This window comes from Canis lupus, chromosome 4 (assembly GCF_011100685.1).
Source record: "Canis lupus familiaris isolate Mischka breed German Shepherd chromosome 4, alternate assembly UU_Cfam_GSD_1.0, whole genome shotgun sequence".
Classification (NCBI taxonomy): Eukaryota; Metazoa; Chordata; class Mammalia; order Carnivora; family Canidae; genus Canis; species Canis lupus.
In genome coordinates this window covers 73,355,186-73,368,662 of record NC_049225.1, presented here as the reverse complement: position 1 = coordinate 73,368,662, position 13,477 = coordinate 73,355,186, and the positions used below count along the sequence as shown (strand labels likewise).

General features: G+C 38.8%; 1 pseudogene; it reads right to left on the bottom strand.

The window, feature by feature from the left end:
- Positions 1 to 4,590: 4,590 nt before the first annotated feature.
- Positions 4,591 to 13,270, bottom strand: LOC111095753 (annotated as a pseudogene).
- Positions 13,271 to 13,477: the final 207 nt, after the last annotated feature.

Here is a 13,477-nt window from a genome sequence, read left to right as displayed (position 1 = left end):
TAAATATGGTAACTGTAAATATATTTTCACTTCCTTATAATTTTCTTTTTTTCCTTATGATTTTCTTAATAATACTTTCTTTTCTCTAGCCTATTTATGTTAGCATATAATACATATAACATATACGTGTAGTATATGTAATACATACACTAGTAATACATATACATCTAGTACATAATACATATAACATACAAAGTATATGTTAATCAGCTCTTTATGTTATTATTAAGGTTTCTGGTCAACAGTAGGATATTAGTAGTTAAGGTTTGGGGGAATCAAAATACATGCAGATTTTTTACTAGGTAAGAGAATAGCATCCCTGACCCCCATGCTGTTCAAGGGCCAATCCTGCTAACAAACCAAATTCAGCAGCACATAAAATCGATTACACACCAGTAACAAGTGAAAGTATCCTGAAATGCAAACAGAGTTCAGCATATGGAAATTGATCAATGTAATACACCACATTAACAGAATAAAGGAAAAAAAACACATGACCACCTTAATTGATGCAGAAAAAGCATTCAACAAAATTCAACATCCTTTCATGATAAAAAAAAAATTCAACATAATAAAAGCCATAAATTAAAAACCCACAGCAAACATACTTAATGATGAATGACTGAAAACTTTCTCTAAGATCAGGAACAAAGGAAGGATGCATGATTTAGCACTTCTATTCAACATTGTACCAGAAGTTCTAGCCTGAGCAATTAAGCAAGAAAAAAAAACTTTGGGAAGGCAGAAGTAAAATTATCTCTACTCACAAATGACATGATCCTACATGTAGAAAATTAAAGATTATGTACACACACACACACACACACACACACCTGTCAGAATAAATACATTCAGCAATATAGCAAGAATACAAAGTAAGCACACAAAAATCAATTGCATTTCTATATTAACAATAAACAATCTGAAAACAAATCTGCAAAACAATTCTGTTTACAATAACATCAAGAAAATAAAATACTTAGGAATTAACTTAGCCAAGGAGGTGAAAGACTTGTACAATGAAAACTGCAAAACATTGCTGAAAGAAATTAAAGAACATATGAATGGAAACACATCCTATATTGGTGTGGAGCCATTGCCCTCATCCTGCAGCCCCCTCCTTCAGCTTCTGTGAATCCTGGGCCAGGTGCACACGCAGCCCTGTGATAAAGAGGCCAGCTTCTCTTATCAGTCCCCCAGGACATTGAGGTTGGAGGTATGAGAGACATATATGGGTTCTAGTCAATCTCACAAGTCCCAGGTCATCCTTACTGGTTCCAGTTTATTCCAATTTATTCTCAGTGTCCTCTCCTTATTTTTCCTCACAGCCAATCTAGCTTACTTAAATCTCCCACTAGAAGCTTACATGGGCTGTTCCACCTGTGCCACAAATATGTAAGGCCTAGCACCTATGAAAAATATTTTTTTCTGTATAATTCATAGTGTTCTTTCTTCTCCGATCAAAGCCTGACCTAATATTCCTTTTCCCATTCTGTTTTACTAGCCAAACTTCAATTTTATTTGGAATAGAAATGTACCCAACTTACAAACAAAAGGAAAAACCTCTACATTTTCAAGCCTCTTTTGTAGCTAGGGGTCATCATGTGGCATAATTCTGATTAATGTAAGTTAAATGGGAGTTACTGAGTAGTTACAGCCTTCAAGGATGACATGCTCTCTTAGGTTTCCTAATTCCTGCTGTAACTAGTTACCACAAACTTGGTGGCTTAAAGCAACATGACTTTATTGTCTTACAGTTTTGTAGGTTAGAAATCTGATGTTAGTTTTATGGGCTAAAATCAAAGTGTTGGCATGCCTGTGTTCATTTTGGGGACCCTAGGGATGGATTAATTTCCTTACCTTTTCAGTTTCTAGAGATTCACAATCCTTGATTCTCCTTTTCTGTCTTCAAACCCAGCTACATTGCATCTTTCTGACCATTCTTCTGTAGCTACATCTTTCTCTGCCCTTCCTCTCCTTCAACCGTAAAGGGCCTTTGTGACTGCGTTGGGCCCACCTGATAACCAAGATAATCTCCCTATTTTAAGGTCAACTGACTAGCAATCTGAATTCTAACTACAGTCTTAATCCCTTTTGCCATGTAACCTAACATATTTACAGGTTCCAGATGTTAAGATGTGGACATTTGGGGGGAGCCATTATTCCACCTGTTTCACACAGAATTCTTTTTTTCCTCCTTCTTCCTTCCATAGAGCACATATCTTCTGGCTCCAGCTACAGTGAGCACATAGCACCCAAGACGAAATGTTGTGATAGAAGCACCAGACAAGAGTGGCTAGCCAGAAGGTAAGAGGGGGCTAGGAAACTGTTGACATTAGGGAACTTCCATTCTAGACTCACATTTCCAACCTCCAGCCATCTTTCACATGAGAGGGAAATAGACCCTTTATATATTTAAGCCATTATTTTTTTGAATTTTTATGACTAGTAATCAATTTAATTTCTAGTGATCCATGATATATAGGAAGGTCCATTGCTATGAAAGGAAAAGGGGATGGAATTCCTTTCCTGAATAACAATAGTCTTAGAAATCACCACATATCCAGCTGCCTGAATCACAAAAACATATTAAGGCTAAGTACAACTTTTATGGTCCCATTTGACTTGCTTATAACCCTATTTTAGAAAGCAGGTGTCATGGAAAGATTTCATGAAAGTAGAAACTGTGGAACAACCTGTAGGCCCTATGTGTAGCCAACAGAGATGGTGCTCCCTGAAGGAAGGGATACTGTAGCTGCAATGGAGTTCTGGGAGGGAAGATTGTGGGTGGGAGGGTCTGCACATATTTAGAGGGCCGCTTTCTGGAACTTTGAAAAGAGCTCAGAAGAAGAGGCAATTTGGGTTTGTCTTACTCAGCTCTGGCTGCTGTAACAAAATACTATAAATCTGGTGGCCTATAAACAAAAGAAAATTTTCAGAGTTCTGGAGGCTGGGTAGTCTGAGACCAGTATGCCAACATCGTTGGCTTTGGGTGAAGACTCTTCCTGCCTTGTAGGCAGCTGACTTCTCATTGTATCTTCACATGGTAGAAAGGGAACTAGCTAGTTCTCTGGCCTCTTCTTATAAGGGTACTAATATTCACAGGAACTCTCTCCTCATGACCTAATTATCTACCAAAGGTCCTATTCCCAAATACCATCATATTGGGGTGTGGATTCAATATATGAATTTAGGGGAAATGCTCAGTCCATTGCAGCTCCAGAATCAGACACTGAGACAAGGAACTGAGTACAATTTATTTGGAAAATACTTGGGAACACTGGCATGGAAATGGGAAATTGATACAGAGAATATTTATATAGTTAGTCATTAAAACAGCTACAATAGTTTGATTCTACAGAAAAACTGCAAAAAAGTGCAAAAGACATGACTCAGAATTATCCCACAAGAGAGGAAAGGAATTTTTTGCATGCTAAATTCCAATAACCACTGGTTGAGGGTCGCTCTCAAGAGTTTCAATTAACTGGAACTTCCACACTTTTAAAAAAATATATTTTATTTATTCATGAGAGACAGAGAAAGAGAGAGGGAGAGAGAGAGGCAGACACATAGGCAGAGGGAGAAGCAGGCCCCATGCAGGGAGCCCGATGTGGGATTTGATCCTTGGACTCTGAGATCACAACCTGAGCTGAAGGCAGACGCTCAACCGCTGAGCTATTCAGGCGTCCCAACTTCCAGACTGTCTTATGCATGGGCAGCATAGCCTTCCACAGTTCTGGGAAAAGGATCACTCACTCATGCTCAGAGTTGCAGACACTGACCTCTGGCAGTTGTAAGAACACACTGGAAAGTCCAAGGCATAAAGTAGGATTTGAATATCACTAGTGCTATAGATAAATGGTCCTGGGTTACAAATGAATGAAGTGAACCCAAAGTGACCATCTTTTCTGGTGCTTTGCCTTTTGCTAACAGATGCTTTCCTTTTCAATGATGGTGGAGTGCCCAGGTAGGAGTGACAGGTGCAATAAACCCTAAAGAAAAATTAAGTGGAGAGAGAGAAGGGCAGAATGGCTTCTGTCTGTAGAAGGAGGAAGTCCTTACTCACAAGGTCATTCTGAAGAAGCCAGTCCACGATTTTTACATTGGCTATCAATTTGACATCTTTGGGCCAATGAGAAGGCTTACACTTCCATATAACACCCTGAGGAAGGGGGGCAAAGGCAGCATTTATCTCCATTAGGTCTTCCTCAACCTATTGGGTGTACATCATGAAGCCCAGTGTTAAGAACAGAACATACATGTCCAAATTTGGCAATAAAGTTCTCAAATTCCTGGAGAGAACAAAAAGAAGAGTTATACCATTCATGAAGCACACATCTGAACTCTCTGTGTTTCTCTTGTTTAGGATAAATGGAAACCTTTCTTTTCTGTAGGCTAACATCAACTGTGCTGGATGGCCTGGAAGACAGAGGTTTTTCTGAGCCTTGATTTATCCTTTTTCTCCAGGATCACAGGAAAGGTATATCCTCTCCCTGCAGGCTTTATAACTGGATAAATTTCAAATTTGTCTCTTGTGGATCAGGAGGGAAGACAGGGAAAGTTTTTGATAGTATCCTCCAGAGGACCATGTCAACAGCTTTCCCCATCCTGCACGATGGGCTTCCCCCAGAGGACACTGGGAAGTAAGCAGGATTCCCAAATGGTTAGGAGGAGCTGGATCTCATCTACCACTGCTAGGGAGGCAGCAAAAATATGTAGTGCTGGAAGATGGTCAGAGAGACACATGTGGCAAAACGATACAATATGATCTGAAATTCTCATTTTTCTAAAGGTTTCCAGTAACCTATGTGGGCTTTGCCACAAGGCAAGTTAAGTTCATGGGTATTTGTGTCCTTCCCAACCACCACTCTCTCTAAATGATGTTCTGTGGGTATACTTTTGAGAGAGTTTGTCATCTCTTCTCTCTCCTTCTTTCTGTGCTTCCAGAGTCATCCACTTTTCATGTGCTTGAGCTCATTCCTTTCCCAGTGGTAGTGGCTGCTATGGGATAAGGGAGGACCTAATGAAAAAGATGATGGTAAATCTCTCAAGAATGTATAGAAAGCTATAAGCCAGGCTGTAATGTGAAACATCAAAAATATAGAAGTAACTGGATCTTTGCCTCCCAGTTAACCAACTGAGGGGCATGTGTCTGGTTTTGTGGTCCTTGTTAACTGAGATGTAGCAATAGTAATAACAAAGGCAAATACCACTTAGTCATGCCCAACATGTGTCAGGTACTGCAATGGAACTCTTAAAAACATATATCCTCTTAATCATAGGAAACAAACTTAGGGTCCCTGGAGGAGAGTGGGATGGGGGATGGGGTAACTGGGCATTGGACATTAAGAAGGGCACATGATGTAATGAGCCTGGGTATTATATAAGACTGATGAATCACTGATGTCTGCCTCTGAAACCAATAACACATTATATGTTAATTAATTTAATTTAAATGCAATTTTTAAAAACCATATATCCAATCCTCTGAACAATCCTGAGTGCTAAGATTATAGCTCTTTTACACTCCCAGAAACTGAGGCTTAGAGAAGAAAAAGCACTTGTTGAAGAGAATATATCAAATAAATGGCAGAACCAGGATTCAATTCAGGCTGTGTCTAACTCTGAAGTCCATGTTTTTTTCTACTATACAACATCAAAGTGGACTAATATTTGAAAAGAATGATTATTACATATTTCTCTTAGAATATTCACAGACAGAACTGATAGTGAACATGTTTTTCAGTTTGGTAGTTCACTTTGGGATTTAGCAGAGACTATGGAGGGAAAGAATAAAAAATAGTGGTTGTCTCACAGTCAGTCTTAAAGACTCAAATGTTGAGTCCATATAAATGCAGTTTTGGTGTTGTTGAAAATGCAAATTACCAGGATTCAAACCTAGAGATTCTGATTCACCCTAAGGTGGGGCCTAGAATCTATATTTTTAATAAGTATCTCTAGTGAACCTGACAAAGATGGGCTAAGAACCACACTTTAAGGATGACTAATGCAGGGTGTGACCTGCATAATCCTGAAGCACTAATGTGGAAGGGTGCACCTCACTGGAGCTATCTATATATCCTGGGGTTGGGTTGAAAAACGTTCTGACAAGGCAGCATATATAACTGATAAGATACCTGGAGTAGAGCACCAATTGTTCCAGAGCTCCCAGTTCCCATATATCACTTCGTATCTATGAAAAATGAAATATCTGGTTATCAGATATGTGAGGTGAGCAAATTATTTGACTAAAAACAATTTCTCAGAACTGACACTAAAAAATTAGAAATTTTAAGTAGCTTTAAATAGCTTATTAAAGTTTTATTTTTTTTACAAAAATTGAATTCAGAATCAGAAAGCTTTCAAAAAGAAACCTCTAGAAACATAACCTCATGAAATACAAGAAGGTGCAATTTCAATCGAGTTTTATGAGACCAGCTTATCCTTTAAAATATTTTTCTTTTTTTCCAAGATTTATTTTATTTATTTATTTATTTATTTATTTATTTATTTATTTATTTGACAGAGAAAGACAAAGAGAGAAAGCAAGAGAACACAAGCAGGGGTGGGGATCAACACCCTGACATATAATAGTGAAGCTTGCAAATTTCAGAGATAAAGAAAAAATCCTAAAAGCAGCTCAAGACAAGAGGATTCCTAACATACAATGGAAGAGAAACATCAGATTAACAACAGGTCTATCCAGAGACCTGACAGGACAGAAAGGGCTGGCATGGTATACTCAGGGTACCAAATGAGAAAAACATGCAGCCCAGAATACTTTATCCAGCAAGGCTGTCATTCAGAATGGAAGGAGAGATAAAGAGCTTCTAGGACAGATAGAAACTGAAAGAATATGTGACCACCAAACCAGCTCTGCAAGAAATATTAAGGGTGATCTTGTAAGCAAATAAGGAGCCCAAAGAAACACAAACAATCTGCAGAAACAGGGACTGTACAGGTAACACAATGGTACTAAATTCATATCTTTCAGTAGTTACTCTGAACATGAATTGCTCCAGTGAAAAGACACAGGGTATCAGACTGGATAAAAAAGCAAGACCCATCCACATGCTAGCTACAAGAGACTCATTTTAGACATAAAGACACCTTCAGACTGAAAATGAGGGGATGGAGAACCACTTAGCATGCAAACGGCCCTCAAAAGAAAGCTGGGGTAACAATCCTCATTTCAGATGAATTAGACAATAAATCAAAAACTGAAGTAAGAGATGAAGAGGGATATATACTATAGCATATTTAAAGAGTCTATCCAACAGGAATATATAACTATTATGAACACTTATGCAGGAAAAGCCTAATTATATCAATGTGGGAAAGGCCAATTATATCAACCAATTAATAACCAAAGTAAAGAAACACATGGATAACAAAACATTAATAGTAGGAGACTTCAACACTCCACTCTCAGCGAGGGACAGATTATCTAAGCAGAAGATCAACAAAGAAACAAGGGTTTTGAATGATAGACTTCAGAGATACATACAGAGAATTCCATCCTAATGCAACAGAATATACATTTTTCTCCAGTGTACATGGAGCATTCTCCAGAATAGATATCATACTGTGTCACAAATCAGGTCTCAATCAGTACCAAAAGATTGGGGTTATTCCATGCATATTTTCAGATCACAATGGAGTCAAAAACTTGAACCCAATCATAAGAGGAAATTTGGAAAGAACTCAAACACTTGGAGGTTAAAAAGCATCCTACTAAAGAATTAATGGGTGAACGAGGAAATTAAAGAGCCATTTAAAAAAATCATGGAGGGCAGCCTGGGTGGCTCAGCAGTTTAGCACCACCTTCGACCCAGGACATGATCCTGGAGACCCAGGATCGAGTCCCACATCGGGCTCCCTGCATGGAACCTGCTTCTCCCTTTGCCTGTGTCTCTGCCTCTCTCTCTCTCTCTCTCTCTCTCTCTCTCTCTCTCTGTGTGTGTGTGTCACTCATGAAAAAATAAATAAAATCTTTTAAAAAATTTTTAAAAACCCTTTGAAAGCTACAGTCTAAAAAAAGAAAACTAGAGTCTAATAAGTGAATTTATTAAAATTAGAGGACTCAAGGTTGATATATAAAAGTTATTATATTTCTATGTAATAGCAAAAGTGATCGAAAATTGTAATATAAAAAATTTCAAAAAGTTCACACACCTAGGATTAAATCTAACAAAAAATTCCCATGAAACTGAAAACTACAAAGCATAATTGAGTTAAACTGAAGAGACTAGACTCTAAATAAATGGAAAGATTACCATGTTAATGGATCTGAAATCTCAATATTCTTAAGATCTCCATTCTCCCAAGTTGATCTATAGATTCAGCTTATCCCAAAACAAAATCCCAGCAGGTTCTTTTGAGATATAAAGAATAACTGAATATCTATATATATTTTAAAGAACCATAGTCTTCTAAATAATTTATATACAAGAATTAATTCAGGATAGATCATAAGTTTAAATGTAAAATCCAGAACTATAAAGCCTACAGAAAAAGAAAGCATTGGAGAATATCCTTATCTGTACATTGGCAAAATTATAAAGCAATTTTTCTTTAAAACAAATAAACAAACAAACCTAGCTTTATGGGATGCCTGAGTGATTCAGTTGGTTAAACATCTGACTTGATTTTAGCTCAGGTCATGATCTCAGGGTCATGATGAAGCCCTGTGTCAAGCTCTGCACTCAGCAGAGTCTGCTTGAGATTCTCTCTCCCTCTTCCTCTCACCCTGCTTGTTCTCTCTCTATTCTCTCCCCCCATAAACAAACAAACAAATAAATAAATAAGTCTTCAAAAAACCCACCTAGATGTAACTTTTGAACAATTGCTATCTGTGCGCTAAAGACAGCATCATGAGGGTGACTCCTCACATCCAAATGGGGCACAAAGGTTTTATTTACCTGAGTATTGGTTCAACAGGTTGACCATTAAACCTGCAGTGTAAACAATGTTGTGAAGCAGCGGTCAGGCAAAATAAAGGCAAAGTCAGAATTAACAAACCACAGCTCTGCTTTCTTTAATTTTCAGTTGAAGATTAAAGGGCTCTGGCCTGGAGCCTTCTGGGAAATGTTCCCTGACATGACAGTCATCAACCTGAGTATAAATATACCATTCCCTCAAGGTTGAAATGAAGAACATCAGTTCTTCACTAGGCCTCAGAAATCCATGTGATCTGTCATGGAGGAGTAGAATGCTGGAACATAAGACACAGGCTCACACAGCCCAAAATTCATAATTCCTTTTTTTCTTTAAGATTTTATTTATTTATTCATGAGAGACACACAAAGAGAGAAAGGCAGAGACACAGGCAGAGGGAGAAGCAGGCTCCATGCAGGGAGCCCAAAGTGGGACTCGATCCTGGGACTCCAGGATCATGCCCTGAGCCGAAGGCAGGTGCACAACCACTGAGCCACCCAGGCATCCCAAAATTCATAATTCCAAATGTGCCAGTAAGGATAGTCACAAATGGCCTTCTAAGTTTCTCAACAACCAGGGGAGTGCAGTGATCTATAGCATCAACCACCACTGGCTCGAAACTCTCATTCTTGAAGGAGCCCACAATGTCTTCCTAATCAATGACTACACTGAGTTGCATGTAGAGCTTCATGACCTTTAAAAGTTCTTTAAATGAGTTCCTGCAAAAGAAAGAAAAAAGAAGTGAGAAATGTTCAATATTCATAAACAGTGTTAATCTTGGAACACACAAAAGAATCCTGGCACCAGAAGTGACTAATCTAGAAAGCACTTTTGGCAATAATCCCTTCTATTGTTCTCTCCTAAGAATTTTCTGCTCTAGCTGTTGGTCTTTTCATGATCTCCAAATCTACCTTGTTTTTTTTCTTTGCTATAATTCTTCCTAATGCTTCGAATGTTCCTCTTCCTCCCTTCCCCTCATGGAACTCCTACCCACTTTTCAATGCTCTTCCTTCCCTGAGATGTTACCAGCTATAGCTGAAGCCTATGACCTCTCTCCATTCGCTGAATGCTGAAGTTCATCCATGATGCTCTATATGATCTTCAATTATATGTAAACTTTGCTCTCAAATGTACATGTGTGTAGGACTTATTTTCCCGGGGCTGTAAGCATCTCGATGACAGGGTCCTATGAACATAAGTGAAAAAGCAGCATTTTCCATTGGAGAAACCACTGTAGAAGCTGTGTGCCAGTGACAGCTGCTAGTTTCTTGCTTTCAACTACTGGGCCGATAGAGACCTTCACACTCCGCTGGCAAAAAAAAAAATCCTTCAAAACGGTCACTATTGTTTGAGTTCCCCACTTAAGGGCCAGTGAATAAGGACTTTGCACTTTTCTCTCTCTCAGGGCCTCTTCTGTGATACAAAGTCTAAAAAACCTTACTGAAAATTAATATCCATGTAAGCTTTTACTTGAGCATTTACTTTGTTTTATGGGGTATTGATTTACTTTTCTAATAATAATGTTTAAATAGTTGCTATGGTGATTCTAAACTGAGGATCCACAAAATAGGCTGAAAATTAGATTCTAACTAGGATTCAGGCAGTTGACTTATACAACAAGGATCAGCAATCAGGTACTTGATCTCCTTTTGCTAAAGTGAAGGCACAACACTTAAAGAGAACCCTTAGGTAAGAACACTGCCCTATGCCCTCTGGCAAGCGGTGAAGGGGGAAATAGAAACATGGCTCCAGGAGGAAGGTCTCTACCCTGACTTTTTCTATAATTCCTAAGGTAAGGAGGTTTATAAATACATCTATGCCTGGGCTTCACCATTAATAATTTACATAAGACTTTCTGAAAGTGGGGCCCCAAGCATAAGTATTTGTTTAAAGCTCCTCAGGTGATTCTAATATGCAGCCAGGGTTGAGAAGTGCCATCCTGAGAGAAAGAGAAGGCAAATATGCATTTATCCTAACATAAGGACACAGGGTATACCACTATTCATGTATATTTAAATGGTTCGACTATGTTCTAAAGATTTATTTATTTATTTATTTGAGAGAGGGAGAGAGAGTGGGGGGGGCACGGAGAGGGGCAGACAGGATGGAAAAGGGACAGAGAATCTCAAGCAGACTCTGCATTGGGTGCTGAACCTGACGTGGAGCTCCATCTCACAACCCTAAGATCATGACCTGAGCTGAAACCAAGAGTCGGACCCTTAACCAACTGAGCTTCCCAGGTGCCACTGGTTCAACTCTTTTTATAATTGGTTCAGGAGAAAGAAGATGGAATGAACTAATTTGGGGACAAAAGTTGTAAGAAGTTCTGTTTCCATGAAGAAAATTCTTTCTATGAGAATAATTACTGATAATTATTGGGGACAAGAGAGAGGAAGTTGTTTTGTCATTTCAGTGGCATGATCAGTAGGACAGCCTTCTTCCAAAAGGACACAAGGTTATGAGGAGAAAATAAATGGGACTAAATGGACAGTCAGTGTAGTAAGTTTGAGAGGGTGTTCTGATTGGATCAGGGACAGGAGGAGGAAAGCAGACAACTACTTTAAGCAGGAGAGAGAACAGGGCAGCCCAGGTGGCTCAGTGCTTTAGTGCTGCCTTCAGCCCAGGGCATGATCTTGGAGACCCAGGATTGAGTCCCACGTTGGGCTCCCTGCATGGAGCCTGCTTCTCCCTCTGCCTGTGTCTTTGCCTCTGTGTGTGTGTCTCTCATGAGTAAATAAATAAAATCTTTAAAAAAAAATTTAAGCAGGAGAAAGAACAGTCCAAGGAGGCTTCTTGAATTCAATGATCACATCAGGATAATTTTCCTAATTATATCTGGGACAATATCAAAGGTTTCAATAACTGTAAAAAGCTAGTCAAGGAAGATGTAATTTATAATTTAACCTAGTATTTTTATAAATCTTGATCTTTCTGTAATAAAGGTTTATCTTCTGCCTACTATGTGTTATACACTATGGTAGGTTCTGTGGGCCTAGTAATGTGCAAAGAAAACATGATCTTTGCCCTCATGGCGCTTACACTTTGATAGGGAAAGCAGATATTGAGCAAGTCATTACAAATAAAAAAAGTACCAGTGTGTTCACTGTTTCAAAAGAAAAAGCTAGGCATTATGAAAGTGTTGAAACAGCTTAGTTAGCATAGCAGTTAGTACAGTGATTCTCTCTGTGCGCTTCTATCAATTTCAAATACATCAGTGGAGATACATTTTTAAAATTAAGTATTTTGGGGGGGCAGCCCCCATGGCTCAGCGGTTTAGCACTGCCTTCTGCCCAGGGCGTGACCCTGGAGACCTGGGGTCGAGTCCCGTGTTGGGCTCCCTGTATGGAGCCTGCTTCTCCCTCTACCTGTGTCTCTGCCTCTCTCTCTCTCTCTGGTAAATTAATAAATAAATACATAAATTAAGTATTTTTTTAAATGTTTAAAGGGGGAAACTGGCTGGCTCAGGCAATAGCTGACTCAGGCGATAGCACATGTGACTCCTGATCTCAGTGTCCTGAGTTCAAGTTTAAAAAAAAAAGAAAGAAAAAGAAAAAGAAAGAAAATTAAGGTAACACATGGAATAGTTTTGAAAAATTCAAGACAGCAGCTATAAATTTTTAGAAATTAAAACTTGGAAATATAAACATTGACTTCCAATGAGAGAGAAAAAACTGACAGAAACAGTACTAAGCTCTATAGGTCACACTCTAAAAGTGTATGTTCCCTGATTCATCTAGTTGGAGGATGGGAGAACAAAGGGAAGACATGGGGATTTTTTGTTTGTTTTCCAATAGCTTTCATTCTCTGCTATCTCAACTCCTACATTGCCTGGCACATATTAAGTACCCAATAAGTCTTTTTAATGAAAAAAAAATACAGCACAAAAGTAAGTGCTAAGTCAGGGGTATAGAGAAGTTTAGAGAAGAAATGAGATAAATAAAACACATTTTATGTAGGAGGCAGTATTTAAGGAATCCCTTGACTGGGCAGCCCCGGTGGTGCAGAGGTTTAGTGCCGCCTGCAGCCCAGGGCATGATCCTGGAGACCTGGGATCGAGTTCCACGTTGGGCCTCCCTGCATGGAGCCTGCTTCTCCCTCTGCCTGTGTCTCTGCCTGTCTCTCTGAATGAATAAATAAATAAATCTTAAAAAAAAAAAAAGAAAGAAATGCCTTGACTGGTGAGTAGCATCATTTTCAGAAATGAGGGAGCAGCAAGGACATTCTACTTAACAGAGACACTATGATTTTCCTCTCTATGATTTCATAGTTAAGATGAGTACCTTATTGTTATTTTGAGTTTCCGAGGAGTGGAATTTCCAAGAGTCAGCCTCATGACTTACAGTCTGCAAGGCTGAAAGCAAGTGAGTTATGCAATGAGTGGATCTTAATGACCAGGTTCAAGTTTTGCAAAAATCAATCTTTGTAAGTGACCTCATCATCAAAAAACTTATGAAAAGAGAAAGGAAGAGAAAGAAGTGAAATTGAGTAACTGTGACTTTATCCAACAATGAAATGATGAGTTTCCTTGTCCCTAAGCTGG